Here is a 19,502-nt window from a genome sequence, read left to right as displayed (position 1 = left end):
TCTCTCTCTCTCTCTCTCTCTCTCTGTCTCTGTCTCTGTCTCTGTCTCTGTCTCTCGGAATTAGCTCTGATCTTGGCATCACCACCCCTGGGGTGTGTTTCCATGGTGCAAAATGACAGTTTTGCTTCGACCTCCAGTGTCTCCCTCAGCGTTTGATGTATAAGATGAGTCTCTTTGGGACTTGTGCCGGTAGGCTGTGCTGTTGGCTGGCCTGCGTCTGCAGAGCTTTCTGAGAGTGCTTCAGTGACTGTGGTATTTGTTCACTTTGGTGGTCTCACCCTATTAAGACAAGCGCAGTGTTCTTGCACTGTTGTACAACTTGTGAGAAAGACCCAGTCTTCCTCTGCTGGGTTTTCTTCCTTCTGTATGATAGTGGCTTTGTCGTGTGTTATGAGCCATGTCTCCTCCGCCGCTTTCCCGCACTCCTCTGAGCCAGTAGCATCGCAACAACTTTTTTATAAAGAACAAGTAGCTTTTGGAATCTGTTGTTGTTCCATTGACAGCCTTCATATCTTGTTTTGCTCCTGGTACCTGTGCTGCATATAGGGCCCCCATCCATTTCCTGCACACAGTAAACTCTGTAAGTTCTCCATTTATGTAGGGAACACAGGGTGTGATAGTTGTGGTTGCTTCGCTTCACGCACCCCATGCTGTCTGGGCCTCTGGGGTCTGGGGGTGGGGCAGTAAGCGCGACTGAGTGCTAGAGGAGGGGTAGGACCATTCTCCCTCGTGAAAAGTGATCCACCCTGCTCTCCCGGAGTGGCAGTGCCTTAAGTGCTTCCTGGAATCTCTGACAGTGAAAAAACAATCCATTCTTCCAGTTTTTTAGGACAAAATGTTAGCCAGTTATTTAGGGTTTCATAAAGATGAAATTTATGAGCAAAAATTTAAGTCACTTAAGAAGCAATCATACTACTAGCAGGTTGGCCAGATTGAGCTTTTGTCTTTCATGGGGTGCGGTGGGGTTGAGAGTACCATGCGGGAAATAATTAAGAAAATTGTGAGAGACATCTCTTTGGGATTGTAGAATTGAAGTAATTCTTGCAGCACTGTTACAGCAAGAAGTTTCAGTCAGGGGTAGTTGATTTGCTTTCTGTGCTGATGAAGACCGGCTTATCCTTTAAACAGAGATATAACCGCCACTGAGCTTCACTTTTGGTTGTGAAAGGGTGTGACTATTACATCTTCTGGTTCATTTTGGTGTCTGCAAGTTTATCTGTTTTAATGTGTAGCAGGCTCTGAATAAAACTATCATCTGTTTCAAAATTTTAGAGTCTTGAAGGCAGCTTCGTGTTAAACATGGTGCATTGCTTGGGGCGCTACTGGGAAACGGACAGAGCGGCAGCCCGGGTACAGCTCCTTCTGAGGGTACACTCTCCCGGCTGCTGGGGTGGGGCATGAGCCATGAGGACCTGACGAAGTGGGACACATCAAGGCTGTTTTGGGCAGGAAGTCTGGGCGCAGGATGAATGGCAGTAGTGAACTGTGTTCTCTGTGGCCATGTGTGTACATGTGCCAGCTGAATTTTGATGGGTGCTCTCTACTAGGCTGTCACTGTGCTGACCTGGGACAGCCGTGTCCCGATGGTGATGTGAAGCCAGAAGGAAGGTTACTTGGAGGAGTGGGGCCGGCAGTCATGAAGTCCTGTACTGTGTATAGCTTCTGTTTAAAATTTTTGAGTTAGTCCTCCACAATTCCTCAAAAGGAACCCCCTCGAGGTTCCTTTTGAAAAGTTGAAATGATTCCACTGGTCTAGTTTTTATTGATAAACAGAAATTCCTCTGCTGGCAAAGTGTGGAGATTGTTTAATACAGAGCCAGCACAGAACTGTCCTTGGAGGCAGGGTCTGACTTGGAAAACGGGGCTAGAGGTATGGTGCTGTGGGGTGGCTGTTGCCTCCGCCCGCCTCATGCTTTTCCGTGTGGGAACCTTAAGGCCTGACATGCTTCTGGGAGCTCTGATCTTTTCTTGTGTAAGGTGAATAAAATTGCCCTGTGAATGTTGTGTGCGGTACTGACTTTGCTAAAGTTACACGGGTATGTATTTCCCAACAATTGAATGAAATTGTAGCTCAAGTCAGATAGCTTTGAGTCCTGTATGTCGTTGGAAACACAATATGTGAAATGACACTAAATCTTTGAAACTATAGTCTTGATCATTACTTTTTTTTTTGGCGGAACCAGGGAATGAACTTAGGCCTTTGCACTTGCCAGGCAAGCACTTATTCTACTGAGCCATCTTCCTGACCTGAAACTAGTCTTGAAAGCAAGGTGCTTTATCTGCTTTTTTCTCTGCTCCAGTCAGTTTTTTTTGTTTAAATCTGTTTGTGTACTATTGGCTCTATGAAAATTCAGTATTTTCCAACCATGATATTTTGCATTAATAATGACATGGGCCTGATATAATTTTTATCTAATTTAAAAACAGATTGACATCATTTTTGCTAAATCATTGATATGCTGGTGTGATGAGCGAGCAGCCCTTTGCCCTCACCATTTGTGCAAGGGGAGTGGGTGCTGGTTATGGTTAATGGCACCGAACAGGGTCACTCCCTTCTGAGCCAGCTGTGCCGGGCAGCCTGTTCTGCAGGTCTGGGAAAACAGTGCAGACACCAGACGGTAGGGTTGTTGTTGTTGTTGTTGTTGTTGTTGTTGTTGTGTGTGTGTGTTTTCTCTTTTTTGTCATAAAATCCATGTTTGCCAGCAGTCTTACTTTTGAGCTTTTGAAGTAATGAAGAATGAAATTTTTAGGCCTGCTAGAGGTGCAGCAGCTGACTCCCAGGCAGCCTGGTGGATTGTCTGTGGAGGGCTTGTAGCCACTGCTCCTGCCTGTGGTTGCTGGGCTAACGGGGTGGGTGTGTGAGGATTTTTTATGCAACATGAGCCTCCTGCCCACTTCCTGCTGCAGATAAGGCCACTTTTTCTGACTGTAATAAAACGACAAAAGCTTTGCCGAGGACTGGCAGAGGTTAAGACCTTGGCCACTCTGTAAGGGACCTTGGCCCACTGGGGCTGAAATTAGGGACATTTAAATAATGACATGGTACACAAATAATGAGCACACATAATTACACAGTGAGAGAGGGGAGGGAGCTATTAGCTGTATTTGAATTTCTTTTACATCCTATAAATGTCGTGTGGTATCAGCCAGGCCTTTGGCCAGCAGAACAGTTCTGAGAGATGTAAGGGAAGTGGGATACTTTTCCGAATTGTAATCCAGGGAGTTCTCTAGCTAGCTTGTGTTGTGTCACCGTGTGCCAGGTAGTGTTCCAGGATGTGTCTGATTGTCAGAACCAGCTTTGGTAGATGAGGAAACTATACACCAGGAGGAGTAGGTTAGCAGTTTGTCTCTGCCGCTAGGCACTGCCCGAGCCAGGGCACAGACCCAGGCTCGCTGAATGAGCGCTCCCATGTGTGTTTAACCACCACTTAGATAAATAGAAGCAATTTTGGAACCTTCCAAAATGATAGGATTCCAAAAACGAGGATTTGTAAGAGGATTTTTTTTTTCTTTTTTTTTTTCTTTTTTTTAAAGCAGCAGTTTCTTTTAAAAGAGAAAACGATATTGTTCATTGGGTAAAAGGGGGCAGTAAATTATATATTAATGTGAACCTGTTTCTGGGCTTTGTTGCAGCTTGTAATTGAATTGATAGAGGGAATAAAAAATTGCATTCCTGCTTCCTTACCTTCTTCTCTTCACTTGCAGGCGCACACATTCGGTATAACTTCCATCTCAGGTCTCTGTGTTTCTTACGGTGGTCTCATGATTGCGCAGCACAGGCTGGAATTCCCAGGTGGGGCAGTGGCCCTGCTGGCATTGCTCAGGTTTCCTGGGGCACCGCCCTGATTTTCATTAAGGAATGGATTTTTTTTTAAATTTTTATTTATTTATTTATTTATTTATTTATTTATTTATTGTGTGTGTGGCCAGCTCAGCCCACCAGGGGGCGGGGCTGGCTGGCATGTGGTGCTGGGGGATCGAACCGCGGTCCCTGTTCTTTGCTAAGCTTGTTCTAAGTAGGTGCTTTAGACCACTGAGCCATCTCACCAGCCCTGGGATTTTTAACTAACTGAAATCATTTCGCTGTTTTCAACGAGTCCTGCTTTCTATGCAAAGGCACTAGAGCCCAATTCCTTCTATGTATGTATGTATCATAACAGAAAAAAACATGATTAACAAATTAGCTAAAAAGCCAGGGCACGGGCTGGGGAGATGGCTCAGTGGAATAAGCACTTCCCTGGCAAGCGCAAGGGCCTGAGCTCAATCCCCAGGTCTGGGCAAACGCGCCGGCCCCCCCCCCCCCCCAATAAAAAATTAAAAAGTCAGGGCACGTTGGTCAGTGGTGGTTGATTCATATTTGAAGGGAAGATCCTGGTTTAAAAAGTGTGTGATTATTTGGTTATTTTCCTTTAGCACGGTAAATACTTATTTTTTCCATTCTGTTTGAACTGCATTTCTTAGATACAGCATTTGTTTTCTTTTCTTTTTTGAGGTAGGGTTTCACTATGCAGTGTGGGCTACCCTCAAAACTCTAGGCAATCCTCTTGCCTCAGCCTCCTGATTGCTGGGATTATGGATGTTGCTGTATAGTAGTTTTCAGTTTTTGGTACCAGGGATCGAATTCAGCACCTTGTGCTAGCCATGGGGCGCTGGTGCCACTGAGCTGTCTCTCTGGCCCCACTACAGCAGTTTTAAAAGCATCCCTGCTTTTCTTTCCTTTTCCTTTCCTTTATGTGTTTAGAACAGGGCCTATACAGGCTCTCACTATGGAAACCCGTCTCTCCTATTTTCAGCCTCTCAAGAGCTGGGATTATAGGCGGGCACCACCACGCCCAGTCTCAGTTGCTCTCTCAGCAAGCCCAGGGTCCGAGCTGGCACAGCATGCCAGGGTTCAAACCCCGGCAGCTGCGTTCTGCCTAAGCAGGTGCTTTTGTCTCCTGAGTTAACTGGCCAGCCCTAGAGTCCCTACTTTGATAGGAAGGATTCTCACCACCGCCACCACCGCTATCCTGGAAGAAGTACCTTGTGCTTTGCCCCTGTTGAGCTGCTTTTTTGTTGGAGTTGGTAACATCCTTGTAAGCTCTAGAGACCAGCAGATTTGAAGGTGGCAGCTGTTTCACTAACACTTCTGTTTTGAGACTATTTTTTCTTTTGTGACATATGCTCCGGAGGAAAGCAATGCTAGGTGAAGTGAAGGGCAAGTAATTCTTTCCAAAAGGAACTTGAATTCATTCTTTCTTTCTTTCTTTCTTTCTTTCTTTCTTTCTTTCTTTCTCTCTCTCTCTCCTTCCTATTTTAGGAAAGGTTTTCCCCCTAAATTCCACCGTCTTTTGCCAAGCCCTTTTCCTCTCCTTTCCACTTCCCCTTCCTCTCCTTTCCCCCCTTCCTTCCCATGGTGCTGGGGATCAAACCCAGGGCCTGTGCATTGAGCCATATCCACAGGCAGAGAAAGGTGTTTTTGAGAAGGTTTGATCATTTCTTTCTTCTAGTTTTTTCAGTCTGTCACTAAGTATTGCAGATGGGCACTTCTTTTATTACTTAAAATGTAAATAAATGCAAATATAGCAGGCATTATGGATAATAAAATCTGAGGTGAAGCCTGGGATGTAGCTGAGTGGCACAGGCATCTGACTGGCAAGTACAACATCCCAAGTTTGTTTGCTGGTACCAACACACACACACACACCCACACACACACACACAAACACACAAACACAAACACACACACATTTTAGTGGAGCCCCAATACTTCATTTCATCTGAATGTAGATGTCGTTCAGTGGTGCACAATTACTAATCTGTCAATAGGAAAGATGAAAAAATGTTACCAGTTACGAATGTGAACGTCTTAATCAGTGGTGACTCCTAATTTTAGAGATTCATGTTTTGACATGAGAAGGAAATACGTAGGATTTAGGTGAAGCGTGGTACAGCACTGAAGGAAAAGCAGTTTGCAAACAGGTGGGTCTGTCTGTTGGGGCTGGTTTGAAAATCCTGGCAGAGAGGCCTCTTGGCATAGGCCTGTTTGCGAGCTAATGGGAACAGCCTCATACAGGCTCTGGCAGAAACTTTGAAAGGTGTGGGACCTTTTATAAGTAGGTGAGGGGGACATGTTCCCAGCAAGGGTGGAGCCCATAGATCTGGCGACAAATGGCTGCAGGGACGTTTTCTATGGCTGCAGGAAGGGTCTTTGAGAGATAAGGAGGTCAGACTCATCCTTTTTTTAGATGAGGAATTTGACCCTCCATGAGGAGCTTAGTAGGACAGAAGACGACCGACCAGTTGGAAGCAGAAATCCCCCTGAAATGATGGTGAGGCATCCAGGGTCCCAGGAGGCCTGGCTGCTTCTTTGTGCAGAGGTAGTGGTGTATCTGGTTAATATTATCCCTTAGTTTATTTTGGACTGATCAGGTCTGCAAACTCCCAAATAAGTGGACAGTGAAGGGTAAATAAGAGGCAACTGGTATGGTTTTAGGGCTCTAGGAGAATCCAAAAATGTCTCACAGAATTGGGGATATTCTGGAGTAAGACGAAGATCTTTTGTATAGTTATTAAAATGAGGTGGGGAATCCTGCAGAAAGTCAGGACCCTGCCTTGAATGGTAGGTCCTCTCCAGGCCGTGTGTAGTCTGCCCAAGGGTTTCTTCAAGTGATGTATGTTAATTTAGTGAAGCTGTGTTATCTCCAGGAAAGACTCTCCAGGAGTGTGATCCCTGCAGCTAGTCCTTACCTAGTTAATTGGGGTTCGAGCAAGTGTCCCAGCCTTGGCCTTGTCTGGTCCTTTGAGGCCTCATGGCTTCATCTTCCATTGTACTCCTTAATGGGACCAGTGATACATAGAGATTCCCTTACTTTGCCTTGGGCAGACTCATTCGTAAACATAAAAGCCAATTGGTCAGCATGAATCCTGCCCAGAGCCACTTCCTAGTGGTCTCCATCGTCTTGTGCTTTAGCCCTCCAATTGAATCGGCTTCAGCTCCCTTTCACCTCTGTAGGGTTGCTCCATTTCATGGATCCTGTCTTCTGTGGGGAGATGTAGTGGAAGGGGCCTACCTGCCAGCTCAGCAGTGTCAACAGGAAGAGGAGTGAATTTGGGCACATGCGGCACTTCTCCCTTACCTCAGAGTGTCCTATTCAGTCCTTGCTCGTTCAGTTGACTTCATGAAAGTGTGTGTGGTTTTGGAGTTGTCAGCATTGCCACATTCCTTTCAGCAGGTTTTGTGATTATACACTAGTTTTGTTAAGCCTGCCCAGAAGGTACCACAAAGGCAGAGGAGTCAGGAGTGTGCCCTCCTAGTTTCGCTGCTCACGAAACTGGTTATGCTGGCATCTAGTGATGTTTGCAGAGGCATCCTGGTGATGTTCTCAGTGAGAGTTCTGTCAACACTGGACACATTTCATAGTTTAGGACTGTTGGTCAAGACCAGAGCACTGGGCTTTAGGGCAGTTCTAAATCTTTTTTTCACTCACTGTCACCTTCTCTAGTAGCATGTTCGTGAGCTCTGTTGCTCATCCAGGAATGCTAGGAGCACTCAGCTGCGTGCATTATTTTTCTAGGGAACCCTGAAGCTGGGGTCCCAGACATTGTTTTCCCCCATGGACGTTCTGGAGAGTCGTCCATAGATCCTGTCCCTTGTCTGCTAATTGGTGTGTTTTATTGGTGTTAGTTTCTACTCCTGAGGATGTAGAGACATTTGGCAGTGATGTGTGGTACGGGCACCAATCATTTTTTCATGGCTGTGGTGAACATTATTTATTACTTAGCTTGAGCATCCATAACAAAATACCACAGAGGAGGTGGCTTATATAACAGACACGTGTTTCTAAGCGTGGCTTCCACTGACCTGGCTCTCATTGAGTCTCTCTTCTGAGCTGTCACCTCATGTGGTGGGAAGAAAAGGCTGGAGTGGAGTTCTCTCCTAACAGCCCAGAGATGCGCACCCCACTGTCACAATCTCGTGTAACCCTCATGATCCCTCTTCACAGGCCCTTCCCGGTAATACATGACAGGGGAAGGTACAGCTTCACAATCACATTTTGGGTGAGACACAGGTGACTCTGACCGTTGCATACCAGTGGGACTTGGCTATGGCGGTTTGATTTTTATTTCAGTTGTAGATTAATTTCTCTGTTAATCTACACTGCTTTCCTTTGCGCTTCTTTGATCTTAGAATAGTTTCTGGGAGTCAGGTGACTGCTGTCGATTTGGGCAGTTCTTTTAGTTGACACAGTTAGACTTAGCATGTTACTGTGTGCTTGCTTCTGCAAGTGGGTGAACCTGAGCCTGTCAGCTCAGAGGGGAGGGAAACTGGTCCCCAACCAAGGGAGCTGACTAGAGGTCAGGTGCACCTAGCACAGAGGTGGTGAACCTGTTGCGTGCAGGCCTCACTTGATGTGAGTTAAGTTAGTCATCGCAGTGAGATCTGGCCAGGGGGCTTCTATTTTTTTTTTTATTTTATTTTATTTTATTTTTTTTTAATTGGGTCAGACTTTCACTGTGTGGTTCTTGCTAGCCTCAAACACAGTAATGTTACTGCTTCAGCCTTCCAAATGCTCAGGAGGTTTTGGTAGTCATATTATTTAAGAAGTAGTGGTGGTGCAGTTGAGGGCATTTGAGGTTGAAGAAATCTTGCGCTTATAGTTACCTTTCTTGAGCTGAACTGGTGATGGATGTGTCATGTTTAACTGTGCTCTCCTATCCATTTTTACTCCCTGTACAAAAAGGATGAACCCTCGTGGGGTCTCCAGAGGGCCCTGTGCTCAGCCTAGAGGTGACTTGCCTGATGAATAGGATTTGTTTCTCTGTTGGTTCTTGTAAAATGATAATGTCACCCACCGGGAAAGGCCGCATGTGTTTTTTAAGTCTGACCCATTTCATGCTTTGAAACTTGTGATGTGTGTATTGATGGAGGTTTAATTGCTATCAGATTTCCCACAATGGACCCATGCAGTTTTGCTGTGCTTGTGAATTTCGGAGACCCCATTTCCCTCACATTCAAAGGGCCTTCTCCTTGGCTTTTGGAAATACCCTGTTATTAACTTGAGCCACATTAGATGTTAAGACAGTCCTATATGGTATCTCTTTAAAGCCAGCAGAGTGATTGCTAGATATGTTTTTGGGAAATCACCCTACAGTTCCTAAATCCGTTAATTTACAACGTCTTTCTTAATGTCACCTGCTGCCAAATCTAGTCTATCCTTCAAGCTTCCTTTGTAGTCTTGTGGGTGCATTTTAGAGGCTCAGATGTAGCTGTGTGGGGATGGGCCCTCCATTATAACCCCTCCCCCCACTTTAAAACGACTCTCATTGGAGGAGGGAAGGCTGAACTGTTTTCAGTCTTAGGCCTGATTTCAGGAACAGCAGTAAAGGCTGAGCCTGTGTTGTAGAAGTTTAGGGATGCTTAGGCCTGGGTCTTTAGACATTTCTACTCTGTTCTTCACCCTCCCTCCCCTCTCCCTGTCCCCTCTCTTTTTGGTAGTGTATAATGTTTACATTCATCTTAGGGAAGACATACATGTACTTGACATGCCTTAATCCTTTTTGTTTCCTCTCCCTCTTTTCCTGCACCCACCTCCTTTAGATCCCCTTCTGATTTGCAGATGCTCCATTTCTTTGCTTGCTGTTGACTTTTTTTTTAAATTTAAATTTATACTTTGAGATTCCTGTAAGAGAAATTACATGATAGTTACGCTTGGGTGTCTAATGTGTTTCATGTAGCTTATGATCTCAAGGTGCATCTGTTTCCCTACAAAAGACTCAGTTGCCCTTTATGGCCTAACTCAGCCCCCTGCTGAGTGCATCTCATGGCATGGGTGCTGGGGGGTTGACATGGCTGGATGGATTAGGTAGTGTCCATCACAGATAAAGTCTACATTTGCTTTGTCCATTCACCTGTTGATGATATTAGGTTGCTTCCATGGTTTAACTATTAGGCTGAAACTTGATACAGTTAGACTGGCCATTATTCAGCCCAGGCTGGCCTTGAACTTATCCTCCTGCTTTTGCCTCCAGAGTTCTGTGATTACAGGAGTGCTGTCACCAAGGCCTACTCAATTTAACTGTTATGAATTGTGCTGGTGTGAATAGGGTTATGTATGCAGCCCTGTGACGTCTTCGTTTTGGGAAAATACCTAGAAGTGGCCTAGCTGGATCCAAAGGCGTTTCCAGTCAGCACTGTTCTCCGACAGTTCTAGTGCCCTGTCCTGCACACTTGTGATCTAAGTTCGGCTTCGACTCTGAAGGGAGTTTAAATCTCTTGGATTCGTGTATTTCTGACATTTGAGTTTCTTCGTGATGGTTGGTATTCTCAGAGGCCTTGTACCTAGGAATGCATGTATCTCCCTTCTCTCTTCGGTGAATTTAAAGACTGGATGCATTGCACCGTGGTAGGGTCCCTCCCTGCCTAGTTTGCATGACAACCTGGGTCGCACATTGCTACCCAGATATTTTTTTCAATGCGTGATTGGAGTCAGTGCCACATCAGTAAACATAGATTGTTGTCTGCAGGAGGCCAGGTAGGAGGGATTTGTCTGTGTCCCTGATTGCTTGTGGCTGACCCCCAGTAGCTTTATCCTAGGCTCACCTTCAGATCATGCTGCTTCCAGTGTTAGTTGGAAAGGGCCTTTCTAGTTTGCTCAGTTGGAAAGTGTTCGGGAGTTTTAAAGGGTGAACTGGAAGGCTCTCAGCTGGCACTTAATGAAGCCCTTGGAGGAAAACATTGGCACACTCTACACTCTCTGTGTGAACTCTCCTTACAAATGGAGAAGCCAACAGGAAGCCGATACACGGAGTGAGACTGAACTCTGAATGTGTACAAGTACGTCATTTTCCATGCTAAGGCTCTGGGGCATTTCACGATAGGATAGCATCCCCTTCCCTGCCTGCCTTGTTGAGAGAGCCTTTTAGTTGAGCTGTTGCTGCAGGAAATGTAAGTATGTACTGAATGCTGTGTGCGCATGGTGTCGCCCCTTCTTATTGGAGAAAGTTTTCCTCCAGCTTATGAATATAAGTTTTATGTCTCTACTTTGACAAGGACAGTGCTGTGATTACACGTATTCTACCTTCTGATAAGAAAAGCTGGCATGTTCCATTTCTGGTGTTGCCTGCCTCCACCTTCTTAGGGGACAAGGTGCTATAATATTAGGTGCCATTGACCTTTTGCCTTAATTGTTGCCATCAGTGATCTGCATTGCAGTTACTGAGAGGCTGATGAGAATGTGTCATGGGCCTGGGGACTTCCCCCCCTTCCCACCCTTCCCACCCTCCTGAGCTATCTGCTGGCGGGAATTACAGCCCTTTGTACCAGAGAGAGAGGCCTGTGGAGAAGGAAAAGAACTCTTAAGAAGAGGTCAGCATAGTGTTTTTCCATCCATCCATCCATCCATCCATCCATCCATCCACCCATCCATCATCTCTCCCTGTCCCCTAAGTCCCAGCCCATGCATACACTCAGGCCAAGCAGAGAGGCTCTTTCCAGCTCTGTCCTCACTGTGCAGCCTGCATGGGTGCTGCTAGCTTTCTGGGATCTCCCTGCATGGAAGAACTCCAAGGAAATAGGTGAAGATTGCCATCAAGTGGTTGATCTTGGTAGTGGACCGTAGCAGGTTGCCATTCCAGGCAGCCCCTCTGCAAAAGTGTGGCTCAAGAGTCATGTCCATTTGAGGAACTTGCTGGATGTCTTCTGTCTGGTGGAGCTGACAAGGCATCTGTATGAGCCCGCACTGCTCCATCCCATCATCGTAGGTGGATGGGCTCCATACATTGGAAAGCAGGCTCAGGGGAAGTGGCCCGAGCTCAGGGCCTTGGAGCTTTGTGGAAGGCCAGCCAAGCTAGAGCATTGGTGTGGAGACCCACCGGGAACCCTCTATGCTGCCATCCTAGGGCTAGTAAGGAGGTAACAGTCTTCCAGTTGTACTGGTGGAAACTGGGAAAGGATTGTTTGCCATCCTTAAAGTGTGGTCCCAGTCAGGGTGCAAAGAACCATCTACACTACCTCATGGTGCCATTTTTCATCTCTGTAAGTGGAATAATACATGCTTTCCCCCCAGAGGCGGCATTCTTCAGATGAATAAGATGACTGATTTGAAGTCTTTAGTAACTGATATTCAACAGGTGAATATAATGCCATAAAAGGAGTAGCTGTGTCACGAAGCAGCACGGGGAAGAATTAAAATTGGCTTCTCTACTCTCTCCAGTTCTGGATGTCAGTGTTTTCTGACCCAGTTAGTTGCTCTAGGATCTTGGGGTTGCAGCTCTGATAGAAGGGGAGTAGCTTTGGTTTTCCTAACACAAGGTCCTCAGAGGTGCTGATCAGAGCTGCACTAGGAGCAGCCATGGGAGTTGATGTAGGTGGGCCCTCCATTCACAGCAGAGTACTCCCAGTAGGTGTCTAAGCAGGCAGGCCCCAGCTCTGTGAGAAGGGAGGATGGGCTGAGCTAGATGTTTTGGAGAGGAGAGGCCTGCAGCAGGTAGTGCAGAAAGAGATTGTGGAGACAAGAATCAGTCGAAGAGGAAACTGTTAGTGAAAAGAAATTCTTAGATCCTCGTTTTGACAGCTGCTTTACGTGAAAGGAGCTGTGTTGTATAGCCATTCACCTTGCAATCTGGGTTCTGCCATGTTGGGCGGTTACTGAAGGCATCAATAAATTGATGTGCTAGCATGAATTCTGATGTCCTTACTCTGATTCTACCACTGAATGAGTAGAGAGGTTGAGTATTCCTTAACGCTTGGTCCAGATTTGGTTTTTTGAAGTTTGAAATATTTGCATAGACATTACTGGTAGAATGATATTTATTGAAAATTCAAAATCCAGAGTGCTCTAGAATCCAAAGCTTTGTGAGCTTCATGTTGTTGCTCCGAAGATTTCAAATCTTAGAGCTGTCAGTCAGGGCATTGGATTTTTGTGGTGTGCATCCTGTGTCTCCAGGCGGATCATCCCTCTGCGGGCTTCCTGTCTGTCAAACACAGTACTTGTGATCCCTTCACTTCATTTGGTCTGGTTTTGGCACTGATTGCCTGACATTTGTCGTGTGTGCTCCTGTCTTTCTCTCCTTTGGTGCTTCTGTTTTCCTTTTGGGTCAGAAAAGAGTTGGATATTTGTGAAAGAGTTGGATATTTTGGGGGAGTGTGGGAGATGCATGAGGTCATCCTGGAGCCGATGTCTTCTCCTGACTTTTTCTCTCTCCTCTGTTGTGAAGGAACCAAGGTAGCAAGTCCGGTCATGTGTGCGCATGTGTGAAGCACCTCTTCTTGCCCCAGAGGCCCTGTCAGCCTGCCCTGAAGTTTACGGCAGTGTGGTCCTGAGTAGTAGATGCTGATTGCTGACCTCTAAGACTGTCATATACTTGCAGGGATGGCGGTCGAAACCACTTCCAAATAAAAATCATCCCTTAGGTAATTGCTTGCAAATAGGTATTTTTTTTTTTTTAAAGTGTTTAGTTTTCTGAATACAAAGTGGCTCCTTTCTTTTTGACTTCTTCGCTCTTCTGTAAAGTAGACTGACCACAGCCTTGAGCCATCTGCTGCAGAACCGCAGGGCTTTTGCCTGTGTGCTGTTGTATTGGCTGCTTCTGTCGTATTTCACTCTGGCCCTGGAAGAAGACTGCCTTCTGTCTGACTTGCCCTGTTGGCGATGGGGTGGGAAGCAGCAGACTGCTGCTGCGTATGGATGAGGCCTCAGGGTCATGATGTGTACAGCATTGCTGGTCATCCCTGACAAGTAGAACTTCCTGCCTGCGATGATGTAGAACTTTGTGTACTGTGTTGGCCAGTGTGGCAGCCAGAAGCAGACTTCTGAAACCTGGCTGGTTTAAGACTGAATTTTGTGTTTTAGATAATTTAAAAGAAAACTACAGGTGGATTCAGAATGCCAAGTGGTGCAGTTTTGGAAACTGAATGAACATAAAGCTATGCTGGGATGAGTTGTGAAATTCTTCTTGATAATTTTTGTGTTCTCTTTTTGTTTCTCCAGTTTTTAGCTGGTCTTTCTAGGTAGCCACGGTGGATCATGATAGGCAGACAATTTTAACAACATTATAAAATGTTGTGATCTGGCCAGGGAGATAGATAGCTCACTGGCATAAGCACCTGCCTGGCAAGTATAAGGTCCTGAGTTCAATCCCTGGTACCAATTAATTAATTAAATAATTTTAAAGATTTAAGCTGTATGCGATGGACACACTCGCAGTCCCAACTGCTCAGTAAGCTGATGCAGGTCAATCACAGTTCGAAGCAAGTCACCATTTGAGACAAGGCTGGGTAGTTTAAACAAGACCCTGAAGCTCTAAAGCTCAGTGGCACAGCACTTGGCCTGCCATTATGCAAGGCTCTGGGTTTGATCACCTGCCCCCCCAGCCCCTTTTAGTGTGTTGGGCAATCTCAGAACACTTTATTTCCTTCAGTTTGACTATTTCTTCCTAACATTTAGCCTCTGTAGGGCCATTTAGGTGTATTTGTTCCTCGTCTTCTCTGATAATGTGAAGCTCAAAATACCACATAACAAATTGTTAACAGTGACTACTAGTATGCTGGGACTTGGACAATCTGACTGCTTAACAAAGGAGAGAGGATTATTTGAAAAGTTGACTTTTATCTAAATACTTTATTATGACTATTTTTTAAAGATTTTTTTTTTTTTTTTTTTTTTTTTTGCCGAACCGGGGATTGAACTCAGATCCTTGCATTTGCCAGTCAGGTGCTTATCCTGCTGAGCCATCTCCCCGGCCCCTATCTAAATACTTTATTTATTTTTTAAAAAATTTTATTTATTTATGTGTGTGTGTGTGTGTGTGTGTGTGTGGCCAGCTCAGCCCATCAGGGGGCAGGGCTGGCCAGCATGAGGTGCTGGGGGATTGAACCGTGGTCCCTGTGCTTTGCTAAGCTTGATAATTAGCTTATTGGTTGCTTTAGACCTCTAAGTAGGTGCTTTAGACCACTGAGCCATCTCACCAGCCCCTATCTAAATACTTTAGAAATAGGTTTAATTTAGAGAATCCAAAAGGTCTATACTGTAAGGAAGACATACACTAACAGCTTTAAAAACTGGCACTTAAATAACAGATGTACAGATGAAATAAATAAAAGGATAAATATCTTACACAATACAACATCAGTTTTTTTGTATTTTAGAACTGGGTGTACAGGATTTCGCTACACAGATTGGACTCCTGGTGATTCTCTTCTTCAGCCTTGGAAATGCTGGGATTATCAGCTGTGCTGCTACACCCAGTCTAGCACCATCTAAGCCCCCCCGGGGTGGGGGGGCGGCTGGCCAGACATTCTGGGGATCAGCCCTGGCTCCTGCACCTGTCTAGGCAGGTGCTTTAAAACCCTGAGCTATCTGGCCAGCCCCACGTCTGCATTTTGAACTGAGTATGGTGAGGTCTGGCAACTAGGAGGCTGATGCAAAAGGATCCCCACAAATTCGAGGTCAGCCTGGCCTTACATATTGAGGTCAGATCTAGGCCAGACTATGTATCGAGACCGTGTCTTAAAAAGCAAAAGAAGCCAAAGCGAAATACTATTCATCTGAAATTTGAAAGTTAGATAAATCTTCTTTTAAATTCGTAATTTTGCCCCATGAATATAAACGAACTGTAATTGGTCATAAATTTCCATAGGCTGTGATCGACCTCCTCTTTCGTACACTGTGGGTAAAAAGATCCTCAGGCTGCTGAAGGCCCTGCAGTTGGCATTGAGTGTCGACTTCCTCATTCAGCAGTAGCCTGTAATGTCTGCTGCTTGGGAGGCTGAAGAAAGAGGATCACAAGTTTGAGGTCTGCCTGGACAACTTAGGAAGATCTGTTTCATAAAGGACAGGATATCATGTAGCGGTAGAGCGCTGGCGTAGCGTGCTGGCGTAGCGTGAGAGGCTCTAGGTTTAGTCCCCATCACTCTGGGCTAAAGGGGACCTGGTAACTGAAAAATGATGAATAAATTACTAGGAAAGCTCAAGTATATACATAGGGTGCTTACATCATTTAGCACTAACCCTTTCCAAGAATTAGCATGGTGCTTGCATTCTATAAAAGGCAAACTGAGGGGGTCCTGCCCATTAGCGCAGTTGTTTAAGTGCCTGCTTAAACAAAGCAGTCAGGCTCAGGATGCTGTGGTTCAATCCGCAGATCCACAAGCCGAACCAGACCTGCCCTTAAGGCATCATGGGGCCGCCAAAATACTTCATACAGTAAGTAAAGCCAGGATTACCTAGTTTTAGTTATGCTGTGTCTTCTCTGACCTACAAAGGCTCTTCATGCAAGGTCTTTAACAAATAAACCATGTTTTTAATTTTAAACTCGTGCAGAGTATTTTATTAAAGCATTTTAATTGGAATGTTCTGGTTTAATGTAATGCTGTTTTGTTGGCATGAACAGCCTACAAAAGTCTCACTAGTTCGTCACCCGACCTGGATCACCCTACCAACTTGTTGTAATTATTGGTATTATTTTATAATTGTATAGTGTGGGCTTGAAGTCATGTTGGCTATCAGGCCAGCCACATGCATTACACAGTTCAGCGCTGTTGATGTTTCAGGAATTATCAAACCCTTTTGGAAGGAGTCCAAGCGAGACTGCATGTGCACCTAATTCTGCTGGTATAGTGCCAGTGTATTAACTTTTATTTAAGAGAAATTCCAAGTAATATTTATTATACTGTTGTACAGTGCTCATATTGTAATAATGTCTTTGAAAAGTCAAATATTAGCACAGTGGATCTCTTTTCCCCATTGGATTTTATCATAACTTAGATGATACAATCAATATGGAGCAAGAAAATGTTAAAATACACTCATCTCCAGAAGACTGCTCAGGGTCTTCTGCTGATCTAAAAATCCATGGGTGTTCGGATACTTGATGATGTAGGTGGGTGCAGTGGCTTTCAGCTGTACTTTCAGTTACTAGGGATGTTGAAGCAGGAGAATTGGGTGTTAAAGGCTAGCCTGGCATCATAGGTGACATACAGAGGATCTTCCCCCACCAAGATTGCCATCACCCATGTGGCTTCTCCTGAGTGCTGTTTATTTAAATAGTCATTGTACAAGATTTGCAAGAAATGAGGACAAGAAAAAAAAAATGTCTGCATGCTCACTATAGATGTGAATTTTTCCCCCTCAAAAATATATGTACTCAACAGTTGGTTGTCTCCAGATATGGAGGACTATCTATAGCTGATGCAGTTATCACTAAAATTATTCTTATATGAAAACTTTAGACTCTGCCATCACATACACTAACTTCTTACATGGCAATCCACATTATTTCCTCTGTTTTCCTTAGTACTTGAGAGGGAATTTGTTAATTTCACAAAATTCTATAGTGAGTACCCAGGTGGTATGGAATTACTTACATAGGTAGTGAGAAGTTAAAGAGCTTTTGGAGGCAGAGGTGGATTATAAGTGACTTCCCTGATGTAACACATTTGTTTTTTAGTGTGTTTAGTACAGGGTCTTACTACACAGATCAGACTTATAGTGATACTGTTTTTCTGCCTCCTAAACACTGGGATTACAAGCGCGTACCACCATGCCCAGTCTCCATCACAGATTCAGCACCCCCAGGGGATGAGTCCAGTGTGGTGCGCGGGGGGATTGAACCCAGTCCCTGAGGTGGCCTAAGCAGGAGCTTTAATCCTGTGAGCTCTCTGGCCAGCCCTCTCTAACACAAGCTTGACAAATTTTTGGCTTTTAGCTTGTTTGCAGTACGCAATGATGTTGCCTGATTTGAAAGCATTGGGGTGTGGTGGTGGTAGGGCCTCAACAGTGTGCTGACTTTTCTAATGGATGCGTGAATTAAATAAGGATTTATGCTTGTGAGACAACGGGGAGTATTTTATTTATTTATTTATTTTATTAATTAATTTATTTTTGCAGTACTGGGGATAGAACTCAGGACCTTATGTTTGTCAGGCAGGCACTTATGCCTCTGAGCTATCTCCCTGGCCCCAAATGGAGTACTTTAGATGTCCAAATTTAAGGAAGATATAAACGACTTAGTTTTAGCAAAATCCTAGGTTGGAATTTGTTTGTACACATTTTTGAAAGGCTAAGTGCATCTGGTAGGTTTGTTGGAATTCCCCCAAGTTGGTGGTAATGAAGTGATTATGTTCAGGTATATGCTTGGTTGTGGAAGAGGCAAAATATGTCCTCAGACATCCTGGGGTGTAGGCGATAATTAGGTGGAAGGCAGCCATGTACCTGGCTGGCTGCACAGAATTTCTTTGGATGTGAGAAATTCTGACCTCTTCTGGAATAGCACTTTGAGTTCAGTATTCTGATCTTTATTTAGATGTTGAAGAGAATACAGTGATATCTTTACTGGTGCATAAGCAGTAACTTATTCCTGCTTTGGAGACTAATTTGACATTCATCTTCCAAATTTGAACATTTTCATATCTAAGGAGTTCCACTAATCACTCGTAGATATGTATCCGGCAGAAGATGAATGCGTGCTTTCTAGGAAGGAGACCTGTGGCGGAACTGGAGCATGGGAATACACAGAGGAGTTGGGCTGCCCTTGTACCAAAGGATGAGAATAAATGTGGACTAACCAAAATTCACCTGCTGTGGAGTATTGTATGATACAAGCAAAGCCACAGCTGGATTTCAGGAACCTGATGTCTAACTGGAAAAACCCACACTGCATTGTGATAAATCTTTTTTGGTGAGGTTTACAATCAAACACCATAAAATACCTTGGAATTTAGGTATTTGTGCTAAAACTTAAAAATTAATGAAGTGGAATAGATGGAGCTCATAGGCAGTGGTTTAGGTAACATTTTAATGATTGAGACAGAGTGAGAGTTTTATGTTATTCAACAGGGTTTTTTGTTTGTTTGTTTGTTTGTTTGTTTTGTTTTTTTGTACTGCAAATGAAACTCAGGACCTTACATTTACCAGGCAGATGCTGTGCCATTGTGCTATGTCCCCGACAGTTTTTATATTATTAAGTAAAAAGTGTAGAAGAAGACTGTGGAGTTGACCACATTTGGTGAGTTTGATATAAATTGGGATGTGTTCCGATATTTGAATATTGAAACTTAAATGCTGATGCTACTCACATAAAATTGGAACAAAGAAAAGTTCTTCCCCAGCTTTCTTCATTTGGAGACTGTCTCCCTCTGCGTTTCAGGCTGACTGGCGTTGGACTCACTGTGTCACCAGCTTAGCCACAAACTCAGATATCCTTCTGCCTGGGCCTCCTGCATGCTGGTAATACAGGCCTGCCCCCAACTTTTCAGCCTTTTCCCTTTAGTTGTGTAAACAGTACAAGTTGTGTTGTGATTCCTAAACTGAATGTAATTTCTGTTTCCATTGTCCTTTAGAGGTTGTAACTGGTTGAATCTTGTGTGGGTGTGCTTCCCCTTTATCAGGGGAGCAGCACTTGGTCTTATCTGTTGGTGTTCATAAGGAAAGGTTTCGGGCTGGAGAGATGGCTCAGTGGTCTAAAGCACCTACTTAGAACAAGCTTAGCAAAAGCATCAGGGACCGCGGTTCAATCCCCCAGCA

General features: G+C 44.7%; 1 protein-coding gene across 3 annotated transcripts in view; it reads left to right on the top strand.

The window, feature by feature from the left end:
- Positions 1-19,502, top strand: part of Jarid2 (jumonji and AT-rich interaction domain containing 2) — a 246,103-nt gene that overhangs the window by 122,000 nt on the left and 104,601 nt on the right. The gene's annotated exons all lie outside the window — the stretch shown is intronic.

This window comes from Octodon degus, unplaced genomic scaffold (assembly GCF_000260255.1).
Source record: "Octodon degus isolate 3935 unplaced genomic scaffold, OctDeg1.0 scaffold00023, whole genome shotgun sequence".
Lineage (NCBI taxonomy): Eukaryota > Metazoa > Chordata > Mammalia > Rodentia > Octodontidae > Octodon > Octodon degus.
Note: the sequence above shows the minus strand (reverse complement) of the source record. Positions and strands in the feature narration are given on the sequence as shown.